This window comes from Hordeum vulgare, chromosome 2H (assembly GCF_904849725.1).
Source record: "Hordeum vulgare subsp. vulgare chromosome 2H, MorexV3_pseudomolecules_assembly, whole genome shotgun sequence".
Taxonomy (NCBI): Eukaryota; Viridiplantae; Streptophyta; class Magnoliopsida; order Poales; family Poaceae; genus Hordeum; species Hordeum vulgare.
In genome coordinates, this window is record NC_058519.1 from 460,273,876 (window position 1) to 460,283,510 (window position 9,635).

The 9,635-nt window shown below is 46.6% G+C and overlaps 1 pseudogene; it reads right to left on the minus strand.

Annotated features, from left to right (window-relative positions):
- Positions 1 to 3,172: 3,172 nt before the first annotated feature.
- Positions 3,173 to 4,115, minus strand: LOC123428193 (annotated as a pseudogene).
- Positions 4,116 to 9,635: the final 5,520 nt, after the last annotated feature.

The window sequence follows — 9,635 nt, forward strand, 5'->3', positions numbered from 1 at the left end:
AATGGCGGCTTATAGGAATGACGTCCTCAAAATATCATCACACTTTGAAGGATTAGAGTTCCACCATGTCTGAAGATACAAGAACCAAGAAGTGGACGTTCTTGCCTACTTAGGTGCAAAGCATGACCCCGTCCCTAGCAGTGTCTTTCTGGAGCGGTTGTTCAAGCCAGCTGTTGTATGGCAAGATGAGACGGTCCACACAGGGGCTTACGACATAGAGCTGGTGGTACCCCTAGCGACCAAGCATGATGATCAAGTCATCAGTGGATCTTCAATCTAAGAAATTCCCTCGGCTCATGAGGTCATGGCCATAATTAAGACATGGACCGAATTCTTCCTTGCTTATCTTTACGCAAGGAGCTGCCCGACGACCAAACCAAGGTGCGACGTATCATCCACCGATCAAAGACTTATAAGGTCCACGAGGGCGAGCTATATAAAAAGAGAACCACAGGAGTACTCCAGCGGTGCATATCCGGGGAAGAAGGAAGGCAACTTTTGGGCGAGGTACACGCCGGTATGGGCGGTCACTATGTAGTAGCACGGGCCCTCGTCAGGAAGGCTTTTCGAGCCGGATTCTACTAGCCAATGGACCGAGAGGACGCCCACGCACTCGTTAAATGTTGTACGATGTGTCAACTCTTTTGCAAACCAAAGCCACCTGCCCCAACAGCTCTTCGAACTATTTTGATCACTTGGCCTTTTGCGGTCTTGGGTCTGGATATGGTCGGCCCACTTAAAGGGGGGACCAACAAAAAGAAATACCTCCTGGTTATGGTTGACAAATTTACCAAATGGCTCGAGGCAAAGCCGGTCACATCGGCCAAGGCTAAACGAGTAATCGAATTTATCTCTAGTGATGTACACCATTATGGTGTTCCGCACAACATAATAACAAACAACGAATCCAATTTCACCGCCTAGGAGGTAAAAGATTGATGTGCAAACTTGGGTATAACGCTCGATTATGCCTCTGTATACCACCTGCGGACCAATGAACAAGTCGAAAGAGCCATTAGGCTCATTATGAGTGGTATTAAACCCATGTTGGTCCGTTGCCTTCAACACTCCTATTGCCAATGAGTAGAGGAGCTCGACTATGTGCTATGGGCCTTGCGCACCACCCTGAATCGATCCACAAGGCACACCCCCTTCTTCATGGTGTACGGGGCTGAGGCAGTCCTCACCTGTGACATTATACACGACGCACCTCGGGTGTGCATGTACAGGGAAAAAGAAGAAGAATTACATCGGCAAGACGACTTATATGCATTTGAAGGCGAGCGCGACATAGCTCTGGCCCGATGAGCTTTCTATGAACAACAAGCTCGAGACTATGAAAGCAGGGAAGTCTGGGCAAAGGCATATAACATGGGATAACTCATCCTACGCCTCCCCGAGAAGCAGAAGCATAAACTTCACCCTAAGTGGGAGGGCCCTTTCATAATTGATGAAATCTTAATAGGAGGAGCTTATAGCGTGCGCAGATCCGAAGACAACCGCCTCGAACCGAACCCGTGGAACGCAGCTCGCCTTCGACGTTTTTACGGTTAGACCACTATCATCCTCCTCTTTTTCCGTCACTTTATTTTTCCTGTATCACCCACACTTTTTATCTTTTCCTATAGGGATAATTAGGTGTTGTCGAGGCATGTTCGGCTTAACCGAACACCCTTGGACATTTACCAAATTATCCGTGTTAAACAGAATGATCAAGTAGCACCTCGAGGCTTCTGAAAGAAGTTGTTCATTGTATTTGTTATACCTACTTGTTCATGTATAGATCTCAAAATAAAAAATCGATTATTGCAATTTTATGCATCAATTGGACTTAAGATTTTAGTAATGCTGGGTTGCCTCGTTCCGTTGCTTACTCTCTATGTTTCCGATGTATTCGGCTAGCGGGTAAAGGGAGCATTGTTGCGATTGTTATGACCGGTTCACCCGAACACGTACCTCAGATGGGTAAAGCCAAAAGCTAGCGCTTCTTGAGATACCGCTTGATCGTCTAGGACGATGCCCACCTATTCGGCAGTTTCATATCATAAAACCGTTGGCAGTGTTTAGCGGATGAACAACCATACTGAGTACAAAACTATGTAGCAACCCCGGAAAAAGAAACCCATTAAGGAACTATTTTTTTCGGAAGATGTTTCTTACGCCCAGTCGTAATATAGCATAATCCACCCATATAATATTTTTCTATTAGTACCACATGGCTAGATTGCCTAGTTATCGAAAATTTGAGTGCTACCTTTGCAGGATAAAAAGTACAAAACACTGCCCAGTTTATAACAGGGGAGGTAGAAGCCGATGGCCGGTTAAAGACAAAATTTTCAAAATATGGAGGGAAGTGCCTTAACACACAAAATATCATTACAAGTGATAACATGCTTGGTGATTGATCCAGTTGATCTATTATAGCATCTAATGTGCAGTCCTCCTGCGACAAGCGCGTGACGGGCATCACCTGATCGTACACCATATTTGGAGGGATCTCCTTCCATCTGGTCCCACTGGTCCAACTCGGGCCATGTGCTCGGTATCTAGGCCGGTAAAGCAGGCCTTCACGATAGCCCACGCCTCCCGAGCTACTTCTCGACAAGCTGAAGGCTTCCACAATTCGAAGCGATTTCGGACTCTTGTAAATTGCTCGGCTAGATCGGCCATTCCTTGTGGAGGGTTTTGGTTCGGCCATAAAGCTCGAACCATACTCCTCATAGCCTTCCGCGCACGCTCATGCACAATGGACAGTTCCTTCAACATGTCCCTACCAAAGGACTTACTCCTCTTCTGGATGCCCTGTCAAAAGACCTAATCCAAAAGAGGAACTAATTTTCACGATCAACACAATAAAAATTGGATTACTCCCAGGTTAGAGTTTTACTTACCAAACATGCTGCCTTTCAATTTCTAGTTGTCTTCTCGAGTTTGCGCCAATTGAGTTTTCAAACTCTCCACTTTATCATCTAGTTTTTTGTTCTCTTCCTTGAGATTGTTGTTTTCTTCACGGCAACACCTCAGTACGCGCTAACCGGCTTCAAGCTGTGATTCGACATACCGCTGAGCTTCTCAAGAGGCATTCAAATATTTTTTGCATTTGGCCTATTGATTCACCTGCTCTAGAAATTTTTTGGCTATTAATATATATTTTTGAAGCAAATTCAGCATACTACAAATCAACTCCCTTACTATGGGAATCTCTAGTAAATTTCTTCACATCTTCCATCTCGGCCCTACTAGCCATTAAATCGGCGTGGCTTTGATGGAGATCTTTGGATGGACTCTCATTCTCCTGCTTCAAATCCTGCAGATTGAAAAAGTACTTGTTCGCGACCCTTAATTAAGCCGTCCCGACCAAATTAAGACTCGAGGGCTACTGGGTTCGAACTTTTATTCGGATATTATGAAGTCGATAACTTACCTGCAGGTGGGCAGACACTTGCCCAACCACTTCTTTAAGGCCGGCTCGCGTGGCAACATGGTACGCATCGACCGAATTAAGAGCATTAAACTCTTGCTTGGAAAATACAGGATGGCGTAGAGCCTCCTTTTGCTGCCGATGATTCATGGCACTCTCGTATTCGAAGTTCGTTACCGACAGTCCGTCCGAACACTTGGGGATCGGACCCATGTATGGTACTCCGGCCCCCACCGATGCACTTGGGTTTGGTTGACTACCTAATACCTCGACACCGTCCTCGGGGAGGGAAGATTGCGCACGTCTCCTACATTGGTCGGTCAAGGGTAATGAAAGTATGGAAGGACAGATATCGTCGTAAAGAATCTAAGTGAGTCTCTATTCTTTTTTCCCGGTGGATCAGCATATGGGTTTTCTCCCGCCACCCTTTGTTCATGAATTATGTCCTTGTTCGATAGAACCTCACCCGATCTTGTCCGAGGAGTAGTCCGGCAAGCGCTCCAACGACCCCTAGACGCAGCCCTTCGTTGTGCCGTCATTTTTCTCTTACTCCTCGAAGATGGAAGGGGACTAGGGTTGTCGGTTACAAGGGCTACCCTCTGTTCGTCAACTCCATCCTTGTAAAACACCCCATCCATGAAAGTGATCGAAAGCTCCGGGTCTTCATGAAATAGGGGATCGTCGTCACGGGCATAGTCCTCGAGCTAAGGCGCGGGACATTTCACCATCTCGATCCAGCGCTTCCAAGGCTACAAGGAAGGGGTAGAAGTTATAAATCAAACAATAAAGGGCATGAACGCCCGAAGATTTGAACATCAGCACACTTACATATTCGACGGGGTTGTATGCCGAATAGCCTTTCTTGGTGAAGGGGCGGTTAAAACCTTCTTTTTCCCCTTTGAAGAGATCGGCTAGGATGGCCGCTAAGTCTTTCTAGTCTTTCGGTCCTAGCCTTCTCGGTCGAGTGGATCGCTTGTGCCGTTGTGGCACCGCAAGGAATGTGTGCATTGTTGGAGCGGCTGAATGCACTGGGTAATCACCACGGCCATCACATCAACGATGGTTAGCCCACAATGAGAAACCACCTTGACTTTAGCGGATAGTTTTTTTTACTTCGGAACTCTCCTCTTGGGAGAGACTCTTTGGCCTCCAAATATAACACTTTTTCAAAGGCTATATGGAGTATTCAGGAAGGCCGCTCCGAATTGGTTTGAATAGGGAAACATCCTGAATATAAAACCACTCCAAGTTCCACTCGTCGATTTCCTTCTTCGGTGTCCCAGTTGGGTATCCGGTGGCGGCTATATGCCACACTTCGTCTCCGCCCACTTCACAGATTGCTATCCCTCTGGTTCGAGGAATGACGCAGAAATACCTTCTCCAGAGATCACAGTGGGGTTCAGAACCCAATAACATCTTGCATAAGGCCACAAAGCCTGATATGTGGAGGATGGAACCAGGAGTGAGGCTGTGGACCTGCAACCTGTATTCTTCCAATAAACCCCTTAAGAAGGGGTGAATAGGGAATCCCACCCCTCGCAGCACGAAGGGAACAAGGAAAACCCGTTCTCCCCCGTGCGGGGAAGGGAATCTCTCTACAAAGGCCTGTTGGGGAACGTTGCATGGGAAACAAAAAAATTTCTACGCGCACGAAGACCTATCATGGTGATGTCCATCTACGAGAGGGGATTTCCGATCTACGTACCCTTGTAGATCGCACAGCAGAAGCGTTAGTGAACACGGTTGATGTAGTGAAACGTACTCACGTCCCTCGATCCGCCCCGCGAACCGTCCCGCGATCCGTCCCACGATCTAGTGCCGAACGGACGGCACCTCCGCGTTCAACACACGTACAGCTCGACGATGATCTCAGCCTTCTTGATCCAGCAAGAGAGACGGAGAGGTAGATGAGTTATCCGGCAGCGTGACGGCGCTCCAGAGGTTGGTGGTGATCTAATCTCAGCAGGGCTCCGCCCGAGCTCCGCAGAAACGCGATCTAGAGGTAAAACCGTGGAGATATGTGGTCGAGCTGCCATGGCAAAGTTGTCCCAAATCAGCCCTAAACCCTCCGTATATATAGGTGGGAGAGGGGGGGCCTTGCCTTGAGGCTCAAGGAGCCCCAAGGGGGTCGGCCGAGCCAAGTGGGGGAAGTCCTCCCCTTCCAAACCGAATCCAACTAGGTTTGGAAGGAGGAGTCCTTCCCCTTTTTCCCACCTCCTCTTTTTTTTCTTTTCTCTTTGATTTTCTTCCTATGGCGCATAGGTCCTTCTTGGGCTGTCCCACTAGCCCACTAAGGGCTGGTGCGCCACCCCCAAGGCCTATGGGCTTCCCCGGGGTGGGTTGCCCCCCCCCCCCCCCCCGGTACATTCCCGGTAACTCCGAAAACCTTCCGGTAATCAAATGAGGTCATCCTATATATCAATCTTCCTTTCCGGACCATTCCGGAAACCCTCGTGACATCCGTGATCTCATCCGGGACTCCGAACAACATTCGGTAACCAACCATATAACTCAAATACGCATAAAACAACGTCGAACCTTAAGTGTGCACACCCTACGGTTTCGGGCAAGTAACATGACCCGAGTGGCTCCTCGGTCAATATCCAATAGCGGGACCTGGATGCCCATATTGGATCCTACATATTCTACGAAGATCTTATCGTTTGAACCTCAGTGCCAAGGATTCATATAATCCCGTATGTCATTCCCTTTGTCCTTCGGTATGTTACTTGCCCGAGATTCGATCGTCAGTATCCGCATACCTATTTCAATCTCGTTTACCGGCAAGTCTCTTTACTCGTTCCGTAATACAAGATCCCGCAACTTACACTAAGTCACATTGCTTGCAAGGCTTGTGTGTGATGTTGTATTACCGAGTGGGCCCCGAGATACCTCTCCGTCACATGGAGTGACAAATCCCAGTCTCGATCCATACGAACTCAACGAACACCTTCGGAGATACCTGTAGAGCATCTTTATAGTCACCCAGTTACGTTGCGACGTTTGATACACACAAAGCATTCCTCCGGTGTCAGTGAGTTATATGATGTCATGGTCATAGGAATAAATACTTGACACGCAGAAAACAGTAGCAACAAAATGACACGATCAACATGCTATGTCTATTAGTTTGGGTCTAGTCCATCACATGATTCTCCTAATGATGTGATCCCGTTATCAAGTGACAACACTTGCCTATGGTCAGGAAACCTTGACCATCTTTGATCAACGAGCTAGTCAACTAGAGGCTTACTAGGGACAGTGTTTTGTCTATGTATCCACACATGCACTGTGTTTCCAATCAATACAATTATAGCATGGATAATAAACGATTATCATGAACAAAGAAATATAATAATAACTAATTTATTATTGCCTCTAGGGCATATTTCCAACAAGGCCTTCCCATCAATGGAGGTCATACCAGCGCAAGTGGGTGCGAGATCCGATTGGGTGAGATATCCCTGCATTTCAAGCTCAAGCAGGCAGAGATGGGAGACAGAGCAACTGGCCCAGTCTCCTGGAAGGGGACCGAGGGCGTGCGAAGAGGAACTAGCCATGATTCCATGAGTGCTAAGAGCTCTAGGGTTTCTTGGCGAGGCAGAGATTCGATGGGCGTCTCGAGATAGATTTTGATCTGTTTATAAAGGGTGCTACCCCCGCTTGTTATAAGGAGCGGTTCTATCAAGGACTGCCAGAGGTGTCATCCTTTACAAAAGCACGCGAGGATCAAGAAATATTGTTAATATTTGTGCAAATTAAAAGTCGTGGGTCTCGCGACGCTTCGGTAATTGTGAGCCAGCCGAAGACCAAGACCATCATTTCTTAGTTGGAGCAGACAAAGGAACTCACCTTGCAAACCGAACACTTTGGGCGTAATCATCCGAAGACCCTACCCGTCAGATTTGAAGGCTAGTTCGGGGGCTACTGAGGGTGTACGGAATTAAGGAGTCCTCACGTAGTCGGCTTACTACAAGAGGTCGGCCTGATGGGTTGTGCCTATGATGGGCCAGGCTGTGCAATTGTCTCGTATTCAAGGAGGAGAACCTCGAAGACTCGTGTGGCAACCAAGCAAAAGTAGACTAGGTCAGTTGCATGTAACCCTAGGCTCTCCCAGTGACTATATATACTAGGGGTCCTCGTCCATGTAGGCAGATTATCTCACCTAGGGTTTAGTATACATGATCTCGAGGTAGAATCTGTAATCATCATCCACAACAATATAATCAAGCAAGAGGTAGGGTTTTGCCTTCTCAAGAGGGCCCGAACCTGGGTAAACATTGTCTCCCCCTTTCTCCTACAACCCATCGATCCAAGGTCCACAGTTCGGGACCCCCTACCCAAGATGTGCCCGTTTTGACACCGACACGGGGTGGGCTATTTATAACAGGCAACCCGACATGATATGACCGAAATGACCTTGGGTCAATGGCCAACCGACATGTGTCACAACGGTTGGATTTCAGAGAGTCACGTGGCAAAATTACTAGGGCTACAAGCAACGCCGAGTCAACCAACTCTAGAAGAGATTTCCTTTCATTGTCTTCACTGAAAGGCATAGGTATTTGGGTTGAGAAACACGTCAGCTTCTCACTTCGATCACATCGACGACACTTAATAGTATGGTTGTTACTACGACTCAAGAAAGGAGCAACACAACAACCAAAATACTTTGTCTCTGCATTTCATTATCTTCACGTGATTATCTTCATGTACCACCAATGGATTTGGCCATCATCAATGTCTTCACGCATTTTTAGGGGTCGACTACAACCGTTAAACTAAATCTTCACAGACTTCTATCTGTGTTAACCTATAAACTCTCACAAACACATTATTCCCTCAACCGTGTTTGTCTTCAATACTCCAAAACCAACAAGGGTGTCACTAGATGCACTTACAATCTCCCCCTGAAGATTTCAAACTGGTTGAAGTTTTCAACAGAGATAAAATATATGAACATAAAGACTTGGAGATTATGATTGAAAGATATATAGAGCTCCCCCTGAAGATGTGCTTATGAAGATTTTTCTTTGAATGCCAGGGTTTAATTTGTGGAGATCTACCCCTATATCTTGGAATCCAATCACAATGCATTTAAAGGGGTTTATGAAGATAATTAAATGCATAATGAAAAAAGGACGTCTGGTGAATGACTTCGGGCGCATAAGATAGGATTTACAGAAACATCGAAAGTAAGGTAAACATCAAGTGTGTAGACGTCCATCAAGACCTAAGTTTACAACCCAAAAGCAACAAAGGTTTTGGACAAGAGTTGTAAACTTCACAAAATAGCAACCATAGCCCTATTGACATGTTTGAAGACTATCAATCGAATACTTCTCTGCCTTTGTCATCGAATAACCAAAAAGGGTGAAGACATTGGGCATTACACGTCCCCAGCTTGAGTTGAAGACGATGGTGTAGCAGGGTTGATTTGGGCGGTGCAGATGGGCCTTGTGTAGTGTTGTTGTGTTCTGTTGGGGCTGTTGGAGAAGTGACATCTTCAGTTTCACCATCAGTGGGATTTGCATTGACGGACGATGCTCAAGAAGAGTAGACACTGTATTCGAGAGATGGCATCCTACACCACATGTCCGTTCGAGGAGGAGGAGCACATAATGTGAAGATCTTGTCAAAGCCATCTTCATGAAGATAATCCTCAGGGGCCAAGATTGTCAATGTCTTCCACGAACGCATGCATGTCTCATGGGCCACAAACGTGTTCTTTATGGAAAGGTTGTGAATATGATTGATGTTAGACACAAGAGATTGAATTTGCCTCCTGGTCCATTCATGGTGTCGATCCTGCTTCTCGTGAAGATAGATTAGAAGCTCTCGATCTGTCATAGCATGTTCCCTACATGGGTGGGTCTATGGATACGGAGTGCTAGCAGTGGCTTCAGTTGTAGTAGCACTTGGTTGTAGACAGCGAATGGATCCAATCAGTCTAGCCCTAGGAGCATCGATTGGAATGAGAATTCCTTCAATATGAGTTGTGCGACCTATGCCTTCCACAATGGGGTTCTTGCTCTTGAAAGGATAAATGTCTTCATGAATGACTTCCACTTCCAGGAGCAAAACAAAATGGTTGTGAGCAGAGGGTAGATATCTTGTGTTTGTTTTGCGCTTGGTGAAGCTGATGATCCATGGTACTTAAATCTTTGGTTCAAAGAGATTCAAACCATAAGCAACAAGGTTGTGCAAGAATAAG